Consider the following 15,701-nt stretch of genomic DNA (forward strand, 5'->3'; position numbering starts at 1 on the left):
ATGGCTTAAAGAATTAAATATAAGGCAAGACACTGTAAATCTCCTAGAAGAAAACATAGGCAAAACATTCTCTGACATAAATCTTAGCAATGTCCTCATAGGGCAGTCTACCCAAGCAATAGAACACCTAGACACCTCTTCATTCCACAATTCCACAGTGTTCAAAACAGTAATTCACTTGTGCAGCTGGGTAATAAGCCACAGCTGCCAGACCACTGGGCTTTTCTAGATTTCTTGTAATGTCAAAGAAATCCAGAAAAGTCATTTGCTATTTGAAGAAATCTTTGGTATCTCATTTTACAGTTAAAATTTTTTATTCCATTTTTCTAAAATTCAAAACTTGTGATTATATTAATGCATAATCATACAGACACACTTGTCAGGTGTACACACTACACTTTTTTCTTATCATTATAAACAAAGTTCAATTAATCAAAAAGTTACAATGAATTACAAATTATGTCCTAGGACATGAAGCAGATACAAAACATGTGAAAAAGAGCAATCTTTATGATAGTTTGGAATCTAGCTGGAGACATAAGTACTATGTTGTGCCATCAATTACTTGGTTTTGTGTTATATTCCAGATATATAAAGGAAGTACCAAGAGAAGAAATCTTGTGTGACTTGAAACATGACATAGTTTTGCACCTGAAGGACACTCAGTAAATACTAAATGAGGGAACAAATGAATGAACAAGAAAAACCAGCATAGCTGTGCAGATACATAGGCTTGAGCAGGGTTTTCAACAACCAGCAACACAAAATCTGCTCCTCGCCAAAGAAAAGCCCTCAAGTCTAAATACACACCTGAAATATTTCATTGAGTCTAAAGGCATATATCTGTTTTCATGTCTCAGCTTGTCAGAAATTGATGAGATGCCATAATTTAAAGAGTAGCATTTTTTCTTTCTAATAGTTAAAATAAATGTGTATCTCAAGCATCTTAAATTTGATCAAACATATTGATTGACTCTAAACAAATGTTATTGTATGTAATATGATTTCAAAATTAATCACTTAATACATGTAAATTTATATACCTTATTATAACTTTTATTATACATAACAGCTCAAAAACTTAACGAAAGCCAATGAAAAATTGTGATGTCAAATCCTGTGAGCTCTAATTCTTAAAGTTTCAAAACATAAAACAACAAAATTATAACCACTACAAACTCATACAGCATATCTTAAAATCTAGAGCATGCAGAATCTGTAATGTTACTGCAAACGGTGCTGTGAGGTAAATAACTGCAGATACTGTAAACAAACCTGTTATAGAAATACGGAAGATATTCTTCCCATTTTACACTAAAAGGTGGAAAGCTGGGGAAAAGAAAATAATTTTTGTTGCTATAATTTTATCTATAAATAAAAGAATAAAATACTAACCATCTTAACATGTAGAAGTTTTACTGAAAAAGAAATAGAAAGGTGTTAACTTCATATTAATGAATTTCATATTCATTTATAAATTACTCTAAAGGAAAACTGAAACTATCAACATAATGCAGTAACATAAAACAAGCAACCTGCTATATTTTATTTTGACTGGGGGAGATGCCATTTTTTTTTAAAAAGGAAGCAATGAATTTGCCAATGTCTGACTATTATCAGGCAGCTAGGGAAACATTTTATAGTCTACTGGAAAAGTGCAAACAGGCATGAATTAAACTGCTGACACAACCTTAGTACAGCATCCTAGTCTAATTAGTATAGGAAGTTACGTCAAGGAAAGAGCTTCCCTTCCAATTTTTTTTTTAATCATTATCAGCATCAATATCTGAATAGAAAAGGATATGAACTAGTGAAACATTAATCAATTAAGGGAAGAATAAACCTTAAATTTGTAGGAGAATCTGCATTTATCTATGCACCTACAGGTATGTATGTCTGTATAGGAATTTCTCATAAGAATTACATAGTGAATCTGACTTTTGCTATGTACAGGGGTAACTAGTCACTTAGTATTTTTAGCCTTAAGATTCATCACTAGAAAATGAAATAGCACTTGTTGAGTTTCTGCAATATGCCAATCACTGTGCTAGATGTTTTATGTAAATTATCTCAATCTCCAAAAGAATCCTACCAGATAATTAGAATTTACTTCACATAACCAAAACTCAGTCACCTAAATTTGATTCTATTGGCCAAGTCAGCCAAACTCCAAAGCCCTTTTCCTTTACTAAATGGTACTATGTATATATAAACATGAATGTGCACAAATACATTCCACTACATGAATCATGACATAGCAATGGGACAGCTAGAGACTACTGTCTAATTTTTTCTACATAACACACTTCTGCAGGGAGAATTAGTTCAATCATTCATCATTAAGTGATGAGGTCAGTATAATGTGAGTCACATTGGTCCAGAAAGAATTATTTCCAGCAGAGTAATGTTTTAAACCCGTGAGGGAAGAGCTTTCTCACAGAGTCTTAGCAATATATGATGACCTTAAGGAAAACACATGACCATCCTGTGGAACAGGGTGGACAGAGGCCAGTTAATGGCTTCAAGAACTGCTAGGATTTCTACAATGTTATACTATCTGGCTGAGCTGTGAATACAAATAAGCCATGAAAATATTTTCACATGTTTACTTAAAAGAAAAATAAGAGGGGAGTATCTAAAGAAGAAAGTCTACATCCTGGATCAGAATTTTTAATTTTGACAATTTATCTTTAACAGAATTGAATGCCCTCATGGAACTACATTTCAAAGAAGACTAACTGATATTGGGTGCAAATGTTCAGCTATACTAGCATTTTATGAGAACTGTTACCAGTTTTGCTAGTACAGAGATTACAAGGCTGCAGAGTTCTGAGTTGCTTGTCAATATTTTTAGGGTATAATTTTGCAGAACTTTAATTTTTTTTCCACAGACACATATATTGCTTTACAAGAGAACTGCCTGTATTATGGTATTGAAGAAAACCTAGTTTCACCACCAGCTTTATTCAGACCTAGTCTAAGTTCTTCAGTATTTGCTGTTACAGAGTAAAACCAATCTACACTGAGAAGTTAAATAAACTTTATTGCTGCTAAACACTTAAGAATTACTTTGTCAAACCAAATCATTGCCCATTTTTATTTTTACTTTAAGAAATAAAAAGAGTTGGAGTGAAATATTTGAAATAAAAATAGAAGATAACGTTTTAAAATACAGATTATATTAACAGAAGTAGAATATATGATCTCAAAATTATGCTAAATTAAATGTAAATTCTAATATATACTATGTATTAAAAATATTTTGAGTCAGTTAAAAAAATTTTAATTCCACAAGGAAGATGACATTCATTACAATAATAATATAGGTTTTTTTCCTTAGAATTAGTCTACAGACAGTATACTTGAGATTATTTTCCTTATGAAAATGTCAAATTATTAAGGAGAAAACAATATTTACCAATACTGGTCACAGAAAATACACATTACTAAGTTGGCTTCTTCATTTAAATCTCTCTCTGTAACGTGTCTAAGACATCACTAATACTTTAAGAATGTCAAACCCTAATCAAATTTTAACTCTGGTAAAGTAAGTTACTAAAAGTTATCAATATTGAAAGTTATTAAATTTCCACTGTGATAAAACAAAATAAGAATCAAAATTGAACAGTCCTACATAAAATAAAATGTTTATTTAACAACTAGAGCTTACACTGCTCAGTAAGTGTTTTACTCTCCTCATCGAGATAATTGAAGATTTCAGAGCTAGGCTTCTGTCAATTTGCTACCTCTCAATCTAGAAGGCTTTTGTTTCTTGATTCCTCTTCCCTTCCTTCCTGTCTGTGAAGAAAAGGGTGATCCCTATCATTCCCAAGACTGATATCAGTCCTTTTGATTTTGTCTACCGCATATCTCCTCCAGAAACTTGTTCTTTTAATCATCTCCCTCCTGCTTAAAAGTTCAATTGCTTTAATCTCATTTGTCTCTCTTTCCATGAACATTATTCTTCCTAAGTTAAAGAGATAATGTTGTTCCATGAAACTTGCCTGTGTTTTGTGTATTCAGATACCCTGCTGTAAAATGTACCTCTTACTATGACTCACAGTTAAAAAAAAAAAAGCTTGAAAGTTACTAAACTAATCTTGTGCCTTCATTTCATAGATGTGAACATTGAACCCACAGATCTGATCTATCAAAATTCACTCACTCAGTAATAGAATCCTTGGCCTTTCAATTCTCTCTATGGACAGAGCTTTTTTTTACTTTTCAAACTATGTCATGACATGGTGTCATTTAATGACGACCACTTGTCATTATCTTAAGGTTACCTGTCAATAGATGCTTTATGTTAATATTAACTGAAAACTCAAGTTACTGTTTCCAAGCAAGGTCAGAATTCTGGACCAAAACTATTAACATCTCCATTTTGTTCATGTGAATCTCTTTTATTGTAGGTCCATGAAGTGCCTTTTTATTTCAGTCACTTTTTCCCTTTCTAGGTCATACCTCAGATAATGCTGTCTGCCTTGGAGATCAGACTCCATCCTATCTTGGGTGTTTGACTGTAGAGGAGAAGGCAAATGTGTGTATTTTCCCAGTTTTCTAGGATGCTCTTTGTCCTGTGAGGTGACATATTGGAGATACTTTACAAAAATATGCGCTGTTGGGAAAGTAACAGGACTTGCCTTACCCTGTGTGCAGGCTGGAAATGAAGGTCAGTGGTGGGCTTGGCAGTGGCAGCCGCATAGTCTTACTGAGCCGTCCTCCAGCAGGGGGCAGCACTTCCCTTACTGCTAGTGGAAGGGAGGGAGAGAGTGTGTGTGTATGTCTCTGTGGCCTTCCAGTACCTTTGCAATCACTGTAGTATGTGCTTTACTATGTTAAAGAGCTCCTCCCTTTACTCTTGAAATAATTTGATTTCTTTGAAGTTGATTTTTGAATAAAGATTTACAGAATTAAATTAGTTGCATTCAAAGAAGTTTAAAAACCCTATCTTTAGTAACAACTTTACCATGATTTGTCTTCATGTTTGTTTAAGGACCATTTAACATTGTGTTTGTAATAGAAGAAAAAACATTTTAACTTTCAAAAATAAATTTATTATTTTCTAATTATGCATTTATTACATTTATTTTGAAGTAAAACCTGTAATCTTTAATCACTTTGAATAATCACTGTTAACATTTTTCTATGTGCAATTTTTAATGTATAAATAAATTTTTTAAATATACAGTTAGACTGAAGCAATATGCTGTATACCAGAAATTGTCACAACATTGTAAACTAACTTTATTTCAATTAAAAAAAAATCTCCTAGAAGAAAACATAGGCAAACATTCTCTGAAATAAATCTTAGCAATGTTCTCCTAGGGCAGTAAACCCAGGCAATAGAAATAAAAGCAAAAATAAACAAATGAGACCTAATTGAACTTATAATCTTTGCACAGAAAAGAAAACAATACACAAAACAAAACGACAACATATAGAGTGGGAGATAATATTTGCAAATGATGAAACTGACAACTGCTTAATTCCCACAATATTAAAAAAATTAGCTGATACATTATAACAACAAAAAAAAGTCCTATCCAAAAATGGGCAGAAGACCTAAACAAGTAATTATCCCATGAAGACAAACAAATGGCCAATAGGCACATGAAAAAATACTCAGTATCGCTAATTATCAGAGAAATGCAAATTAAAACTACAATGAGATATCACCTCACCAGTCAGAATGGTCATCACCCAAAAGTCCACAAATGATAAATGCTGGAGAGAGTGTGGAATAAAGAGAACCCTCCTAGAGTGCTGGTGGGAATGTAGCTTGTTGCAGCTATTATGAAAAGCAGTATGGAGATTCCTTAAAAAACTAAAAACAGACCTAACATATGATCCAGCAATACCACTCCTGGACATACATCTGGAGGGAACTCTAATTCAAAAAGTCACATGAACCCCAATGTTCATAGCAGCACTATTTACTATAACCAACCTAAAATGTCCATCAAAAGATAACTGGATAAACAAGCTGTGGTATATTTATATAATGAAACACTACTCAGCCCTATAAAAGAATAAAATAATATCATTTGCAGCAACATGGATGGACTTGGAGATCATCAGTCTAAGTAAAGGCAGTCAGACTGAGAAAGAAAAATACCATATAATATCACTCATATGTGGAATCTAAAAAAAGAAAGAAGACATTGATGAACTCATCTACAAGACAGAAAGAGACTTGCAGACATAGTAAACAATCTTATGGATACTGGGGGAAAGGGGATGGGGAGGGATAAATTGATAGTTTGAGATATGCAAACATTAACTACTGTATATAAAAATAGATTAAAAAACACATTTCTTCTGTATAGCACAGGGAAATATACTCAATATCTTGTAGTAATCTATAATAAAAAATGTGAAAATGAATATATTTGTGTATATGTATGACTGAAACATTATGCTGATCACTAGAAATTGACAAATTATAACATTATAATTTTAGAAAAGCTTAATTGACCAAAAAAAAAGTCAAGAAGAAAAAATATATATATATATGTATATTCAGCTAGATTCTTAGTCGTATCACTTACCGTGTAATGGGAATGATTTTTTTCCCTCTGCCACCTTCTTACAGGTTGATGCGTTGGGAGTCTCCCTGGGCCTCTCCATCACCTCTCAGTGTGGAGACTGTCCACAGTTCCTGCAAGAACTTTGGTGTTCTTGTGGCTTTAGTTACTGTCTCTATGTTGGGATCCAAATCTGCATCTCTAGTCCCTAAGGCTTTTTTATATTCTTCTAACTACCTGCCAGAAATTTTCAACTGGATGTTTTATAGGCACCTCTTCATGTAAATCTTTACTCTCCCCTGGGGCTCTTAGCATGACCTACAAACTTTTTGCAATCACTTTGGTGTATTTCTCTCCTGTCGCCTTACTGTTCTACTTAGTTCTCTCCCACCCATTCTGGGCTGGTTTCCTAGCTTCTTAGCATCTCCTTCCTTCAACTTGGCCTGGCTACTCAGACATCAGGTTTCAGAGCCTGATCTCTGGGAAATGTTTTTGAACTCCTCTTTGACCTCCTTAAGACTGGGTCAAGTGCTTCAATGTACCCTCTGATACCTTTTTCCACCATAGCATTTGTCACTTCATATAGTATTATTGTTGCCTGTTTACTAGACATAAACTTCTTATTCACAATTTCCTAACACGTAGTCTGGGGCCTGGCACTTAATAGAGATGTAATAAAAATTGTTTGGATAAGTGAGCAGTCTTATGAAGTGTCCCCAGTCTAATTAGCTATAATTAGTCTTCTACATTATTTTTAATGTCTTTGATGGTATTGGCATTTAATAGCACTAAGGTTCACCCAGTGTTTGGGCATTTTCCTTTCTTTTTTTTTTTTTTGAGTACAGCACGAATGGGTTTTCATAGTTCAGTGTTCAGAAGAAGCCTCCCCTTTACTTTCTCATGGGAGACTCAGCTGAGCTTAACACGCCTGGGTGGTGCACCTGATTAGGATAACAGAACCAGAGCTATTACCCAGCTCTGCTGTGTCTGGCTTTATTGCCCTATTCAGCTGCTTATACAGCTCTTACGAGAACTTCATTGAGGCTTCTAATTATTTTTTTAACTTACCTGCCCTCAGACTCAGTGGAGGTTAATTTAACAGTCTCACCCTCTCCCTACACGGTGCTGTTAGCTAATAATATGTTTGGAAAGAGTTCTCTAACCTAACAGCCTCCCCATACCTGTTTAAACTTTGTTGTTGAGACATTTGTGGAGCTGGCTCTTATTTACGATTTCCTCTTAGTATTTTGCTAATACCATGGTAAGGAATTGGCCCTTGTGTACAGAATGAGGTACTTTTCTTTTGGTGGTTTCTGACCGGCTGGCAGTATCTGGCCCATAAAAAGCAGCCCTTACCCCCACTCCACACTTCTCTAGCCATTCCTTTCCTGGTTCTCTTGTTTCCTGAATATGTATTTCCCAGGTTGTCTTTTGGGCCTTGTCTTCTCTTCATCTTCATCTTAAAACAATTGCAAAGATTATTGACAAATTTTACTTCTTGGTTATCATCTCAGATTGCAGTTGCTTCTTGCATATCCCATAAACCTGAGAGTGAGGCTTAGATAACTCAGGTACCTTATACGTCAACTGATTAAGCGGGGCTCTTTCCCCTTCCTTCACTGAAGTTCTGAGTTGCTCCTGTATTTGTAGTTTTTGAAGACTGTCACTATCACTGCCGTCAACTGGGCTCTGAACCTGGCCAGATCATGCCAGTTCTATTTCCCGTAACACCTCCTGAATCTCTCTATGATGCACACCCTACCACGGTCAGCTCAGGAATGAATTTTCTCTGACCTGCTCACCACTCTTCCATCTGGCCTCATCCTCCAATGCCTTGTGAAGGTGCACATTCACAGGGAGCCTCGGGTGCTTGTCTTTCCTAGCTCTGCAATGCTAACCACCTGTTGCAAATTGCATAGCCCTTAACATTCCTATCAGTTCTGCCCCTCTTTATCAGGACCTGGCAGTGCCTTTTCATGTGAATTCTCTGATTGTAAAACTTAAGCACCAGATGAAGATTTTTTGTAACTTTCTTTCAAAATTGTTCCAAGTTTAAATAGACCCTTGGCTTTCAGCTTTTATCTGCTGTTTAAAAGCAGTGCAGTGTTTTTTGACAGGGGACCATGGGCTCTTAAATACTGGCGCCCCTCTAGAAAGATCCAAGAATCATTTGGAATTGTTGTGACCTTGTTGAGAGTCTTAAGTGAGTAGGCCATGGGACCAAGGTCAAAGTTCACAATAACTTGCATGTGTGTGAGGTGGGAAGTAAATATATGCCTGTGCCAATAGCATGAGAAAGTATTATGAACAATACGCATGCGCGGGCATAATAAAAGGACAAGTGCATACGCCCGAGGACGCGCTTCACCCGCTTGTAATGCAATAAGCTGCTGTTTTGCTCCATGTCAGCTCCTCACGCATTATGTCAGCTCCTTGTGCATTGTTTTCCAGTTGGGAATCTCACCTCCTCGCATCCCCTCTCCAGCCTCCCACGGCTGACAAACCTAAACCAGTATTTCTCATTATTTCTAAGGCTGTAGTTTTGCACATGCTACTTCCCTGTACCCCAGAACTATTTGGATTCCCACTGCTTTCAGAATGTTTACGTAAGTTCCAGGTAGCCTGGCATTCTGAGTGTATTACATATTGGCTTAGAACTACGTTTCCAACCTCATAACCTGCTATTTTACACCATATTCCTGGTATACCTCCTGTCACAGCCAGATATGTGTATCTGAGGCCCGCTGGTCTGGGGTGCCCTGTTCATTCCCTCCCCCACACCCTTCATCCTCTACGTCATAAACTCTTCAGTTCCAGCTCCATCCTAAGCCTTCTCTGGCATGCCCAGATGAAAATAATACCACACTTATCACCTCTAACACCTAAAACTTTGTACAATGGAATGATAGTTTTTTTCTCTGCACTGCTCCTACTCACTGGATGTTCTCACAGCAGGACTTTATATCCCTACAGCATCTAGCACATAATAAGCACTTGCTATTTTTTTGATGAAAAAATTGTCACTTTATCAGTTGCCACCTGTGATCCACCTGTTTGTAAGTTGAGAGTACTGTGGATTCATTGGTTTAGCTCCACACTATGAAAGTCTTCTTTGTGGAAAAACTTGTTCATAAAGGTGTAATTTCCCTTAGCTCACCATGATTCTGTTCCTCTAAACTTCTAACTGATTTTGAAGTTTACAGGTAGGGCATGAGAGTCAAAGTGAGCCTGTGGGCATATATATTTTTACTTGATAAGTGTAGAAATTTACTGGTATATTGAGAAGATGATCAGACTAGGACTCAGAATACAGACCTAAATTTGAGTTCTACATTTCCACCTAAGCTTAGATAAGTCATTTAAAATCTCTTGGTCTTAGTTTCCTCTATAAGGGAAAAGTTGCGTAAGATAGTTTCAGGTATGAGTTTGGAATGAAAAAGCCTATATAAGTGATTTTGAATGGGAGGCTGCAAACTTTTTCTTTAAAGGACCAGATAATATTTTAGGCCTTGCTATCCATAGACTGTTGCAGCTCCCCGACTCTGCTATTAGTAGCTTGAAAGTGGCCATAAACAATATGTAAACTAGCGTTTCAGTATTTTATTTATGAGAATATTACTATATAGATTCATTTTTATGAAATTATAAAACAAGAAATACTTATCTGTGCTTGAAAAAAGCTCAAAATTATGTCTGCCTCTAGAATGGTGGGTGTGGGTGTTGACTGGGTAGGGACATGAGAGACATTTATAGGATGATAGTAATATTCTCTATCTTGATAGTGGCTTGGATCATATAGGCTGAACTCAAGTAATGGTACATTGGAGGTTTGTGCATTTACTGAATATAATTTGCTTTCTCAATTTTAGTTAATATGCATGGAGTGTTTATGGGTAAAGTGTATGGACATCTGCAACATGGAATGCATTAAAAACAGATGGTGAATAGATATAAGATAAATATAGTAGACTACTCTAGAATCTAGGTGGGTTTATGGATGTTCACCTACATTTCTTCTAACCTTTCTATGTATTTGCAAATATTCCTAATTAAATGTTGCAGAAAAAATAATAAATGTATATATTGATTTTTTCCTTGGCTGCCTTCTACCAGTCACGGATTCTTTCCTGCAGATAATGATTGCTTGTCAGTTTTTCTACCAGTGCTTTTCCAACCCGATTATGTACGTCTGTCTGTATATGTCTGTATGTGTGTGTGTATATATGGGTCTATGTGGAATATGTAGGAATCATTTCCTTTTCCACTTTTACATGAGTTATTGGAAGAATATATGTTCTTGAACTTATTTTTCCCCACTTAATGTCTTGATTGTGTTTCCTTGTCTCTCTATATATATATTATGCATGTATGTCTCCTTTGAATCATTGCAAAATATTCCACAGTGTAGGGATATATATCCAAGTTTATATATGTGTATATATATATATGTATTTCTTGGTGATATATATTTAGATTTTTCAATTTTTCTCTTACAAATTGCTGCAGTGCAATTTGTAAAAGATAAAACCTATTTCTCTAGGGTAGACACTGAGAAATGGAATCACCAGTTTGTAGTATATGTTTATTTGTATATTAATATATTTTCCTCCTGTAAAGCTGTACCAGTAGTCCCTCCAACAGAGATTAAATTACCTGTTTATTTTCAACTTTCTGAGCATTGATTATCACTTTAAATTTTTTTCTTTGCTAATTTGATAGGATGCTGGTATCTGGTTGGGTTAATTTGCAGTGTCTCTGGTGACTGCAACTGAGCATATTTTTATGCTTACACTATTTCCATTTCTTTACAGTCATGTGTTCATCATCTTGCTCTCTTTTGTCTTGTAATTACTTTATTTTAGAAATTGTACTTGTTTTAAATTAATATTTTCATTTTTATGGGCTTTTCCTAATCATTTATCCCAAAATATATTGCATAATCTGCCATTCCTCACCATTTCAATTGCCAAATGTGTTACATGCAAAACTGCATTTTATATGGATCCTTTCCTAGACAATGTTCTGTTTTGTCAATTTCTACCTCTGTTCTGTGCTATTATAACACTGTGGTATGTAACCTCTATGTGTTTGTAAAATAAAATAAATGTGTGAAGATTGTGTGAGTACCGTCCCTCCAATTTTGGCATCTGTGTAGTATTAGCCTTATAAAAACCATTTAGGTAAAATTGCAGAAAAGGAAAGTATATGTAGAAAAATAATGTATTTCTCGAAAATTGGGAGAATCATCTAAAGGCATTTGGACATGAGAGATAGAGCTCTATTTATTTTTTCTAAGAACTTCTGATTTGAAAACATTAACCAGCTCTTACTTAGACATTACCAGTAGGTCTTACTGGTTTCTCTTCTCACCGTTGTTTTATATGTTTTTCTTGTCTCAGATTTTTTAAAATAGAACTTTAAAAAATGAAAAACATACAATTACATTAAATTTATGGAATTTAGTCCATGAGATTTGTCCTTTTTCTCATGTTAGACATATAATATATAAGAAAATTTTCTCCCCCAACCAAAAAAACAAAAAAATTATGCCTCTAGAGGGCAGCATTCCTCATACAAGTATGAAAAATATAAAAGAATTCCACTGTCCAAGAATTTTAAGAGACAAAAGATAAATAAGCTTTTACAAGTTTCTTTCTTGTAAGATGTCTCAGAATCTTTAACATACCATTGTGCTTTATGAATCATCAATAGGCCACTATTATGGTACACAGTGTTTCTTCAAACTTAATCACAGAAACCTTTCTTCAAGGGCCATATCTAGTGACTACTACAGAATGCATTTGGAAACAATCTAGTAGACAAATTCTCTAATTGACAAGTTTCAATTCCTTTTTTTATTCATAGACTTGCTCCTCTGATTTTTAAAATAGGTCTTTAGACATCCCCCTCTATTCACAGATCATGGCTGAGAATGGAATAAGTATTTACACTCATTTATTTTGGGGAAATCAGAAACAAGGAGAACTTACGCTTGGCTTGCTCAAAGGACAACAGTGAAAGAAAGAAAAGAAGGCAAAAGAAAAAGCAAGAAAGAAAGAGAGAGTGAGAGAAAGGCTGGTACTATAACTAGTTGAGAGAGCCCTAGCTTTAAAAACCACAAAGCAGTTGAGGTGTGCATAAAAAAAAATTTTCATTCTTACCCAAACTCAGAATATTAAATACTTGAACTCCATTAACCTCTTTCCACAGTCCATGTCAGCTGAAATTAAACTTCCTAATTTAAACATCTGTTGTATGCCTGATGAGATATCTATAGATCTCTATAGATGAGATGTTCTTAAATTTTAACTTGTGAGAGAGTGCTTAAACAAAATTACTCCCCTATTTTGTTGTCATTTGGTCTTTCACTGAAATGATGAAATCAGTTTTAGAATATAGACATGTCCCCACTCCCCAAGTACTTCGGCAGAATACTTGGAGAATAATGGGGGATGAGCCATGACTTCAAATATAATACACGTGTCCAAATGTTTGATTCCTAAATAGCCTTTATCCATAAACAGTGTTTGAATTTTTTTTCTTTTTAATTTCTTTTCTTTCATGCCTCATAGTCATGTCACAAAGACAATGCAAGTACAGGCATACCTTGGAAACACTGCAGGCTCAATTCCAGTCTACTACAATGAAGTCAATGTTGCAACAATGCAAGTCACAGGAGTTTTGGGGTTTCCTAGTACATATAAAGTTATAGTTACAATATACTATAGCCTATTAAGTGCACAATAACATTATGTCTAAAAATTATACATACCTTGATCAAAAAATACTTTATTGTTAAAAAATGCTAATCACCCACTGAGCTGACAGTGAGCTGTATTCTTTCTGCTGGTGGAGGATCTTGCCTCCATGTTGGTGGTGGCTGACTGACCAGGGCGGTGTTTGCTGGAAGCTGGGGTGGCTGTGGTAATTTCTAAAAATTAAGCAGTGAAGCTTGCTGCATCAATTGGTTCTTCCTTTTACAAGTGTTTTCCCTCTAATGTGTAATGCTGTTTGATAGCACTCTATCCACAGTAAAACTTCTTTCAAATCTGGACTCAATTCTCTCAAACCCTACTGCCACTTTATCAAGTTTATGTAATATTCTAAATCCTTTTTGGTCATTTCAACAATCTTCATAACATCTTCACCAAGAGTAGATTTCATCTCAAGAATAACTGTCTTTGTTCATCCATAAGGAGCATCTTTTCACTCATTCACATTTTATCCTGAGATTGCAGCTAATTCAGTCACATCTCCATGTTCCAATTCTGATTCTCATTCTCTTGCTATTTCCACCACATCTGTAGTTCATTCCTCCACTGAAGGTTTGAACTCCTCAAAAAGTCATCCAGGAGGATTGGAATCAATGTCTTTCAAACTCCTGTTAATGTTGATACTTTGACCTCTTCCCGCAAGTCACAAATGTTCTTAATGGCATGTAGAATGGGGAACCATTTCCAGAAGGTTTTCACTTTACTTGGCACAGATTTATCAGAGGAAATTCTACCTATGGCAGCTGTAGCCTTGCAAAATATATCTTAAATAATAAGACTTGAGAGTTGTAGTCACTCTATCCTTGGGCTGCAGAACATATGTTTTTTTAGCAGGCACATAACATTAATCTCCATCAGAGCTTTTGGGTAATCATTTGCATTGCCAATGAGCAAAAATATTTTGAAAGAAATCTTTTTGTTTTTTTCTGAGGTCTCAACTGTGAGCTTAAAATATTCAATAAGCCATGTTGTCAATAGATGTGTTCTCATCTAGGCTTTGTTGTTCCATTCATAGAACACAGGAGAGCAGACTGAACATAATTCTTCAGGGCCTGATGGTTTTCAGAATGCTGGATAAGTACTGGCTTCAACTTAAAGTCACCAGCAATGTTAGACCCGAATGAATGTCCTAGATGGCATCTTCCAATATAAGGCTGTTCCATCAACACTGAAAATCTGTCATTTAGTGTGAACCCCAAAATGAATTCTCTTATTGAGGTCTTGAGGCTGACTTGCTGCACTTTCTCCATCAGCCTTTATTGTTTCTCCTTGTACATTTTTGTTAAGGAGATTGTGTCTTTCCTTAAACCTCATCAGCGAACCTCTGCTAGCTTCAGACTTTTCTTCTGCAGCTTTCTCACCTCTCTCAGAGTTCAAAGAATTAAAGAGAATTAGGGCCTTGCTCTAGATTAGGTTTTGGATTAAGGGAATGCTGTGGCTTAGATTTTTTATCTAGAACAATAAAGCCTTCTCCGTATCAACAATTAGCCTGTTTCACTTTCTTCTTATTTGTGTATTCACTGGAGTAGCACTGTAAATTTCCTTCAAGAAATTTCCTTTGCTCACAATTTGGCTCATTTGCACAAGAGGCCTAGTTTTCAGTCTATCTCAGCTTCAGCATGTCTTCCTCACTGCACTTAATTGTTTCTAGCTTTTGATTTAAAGTGAGAAATATGCAACTCTTACTTTCACTCGAACACTGGGACCACTGTAGGGTTTTTAATTACCCTGATTACAATATTGTTGTGTATTAAGGAATAAGGAGGTCTGAAGAGAGGGAGACAGATGGGGGAATGAACAATTTGTGGAGCAGCCAGAACACACAGCATTTACCAATTATGTTTGCCATCTTAAATGGGTGTGGTTTTTGGCACCCCAAAACAATTGTCATAGTAACATCAAGGATTACTGATCACAGATTACCACAACAAGTATAATAATAATGAAAAATTTTGAAATATTGCAAGAATTGCTAAAATGTAACACAAAGACATGAAGTGAGTAGATGCTGTGATAGCGCTGCCACTGGCACAGTGAAGTGAGACTAGAAGAAAACATTGAACCAATTTTAACATGAATAATGATCACAATTATCTCTGGTAAAGCAAAATTTAGAAACTATTACTTATATAAAAATATTTTAAACAAAAAGTAGACAATATTAAGAGACATTTTCAGGAAATACATAGTAAATTTTCATAAGAAGTTTCCTAAGTCAAAAGAGAAACAACAAACTTATTCACCTGAGATCAGAATTAAATGTCCAACAAACATTTTTAAAAGATTTATAAAGGATCTGGGCTTATTAATCTAGTGAGCTATAAAATGGTATGGATTCTTGCAAAAAGAAAGAGAGGGAGGGAGAGAGATATGAAAGAAAGAAAGGAAGGATGGAAGGAAG

Source organism: Camelus dromedarius, unplaced genomic scaffold (assembly GCF_036321535.1).
Source record: "Camelus dromedarius isolate mCamDro1 unplaced genomic scaffold, mCamDro1.pat HAP1_SCAFFOLD_114, whole genome shotgun sequence".
NCBI lineage: Eukaryota > Metazoa > Chordata > Mammalia > Artiodactyla > Camelidae > Camelus > Camelus dromedarius.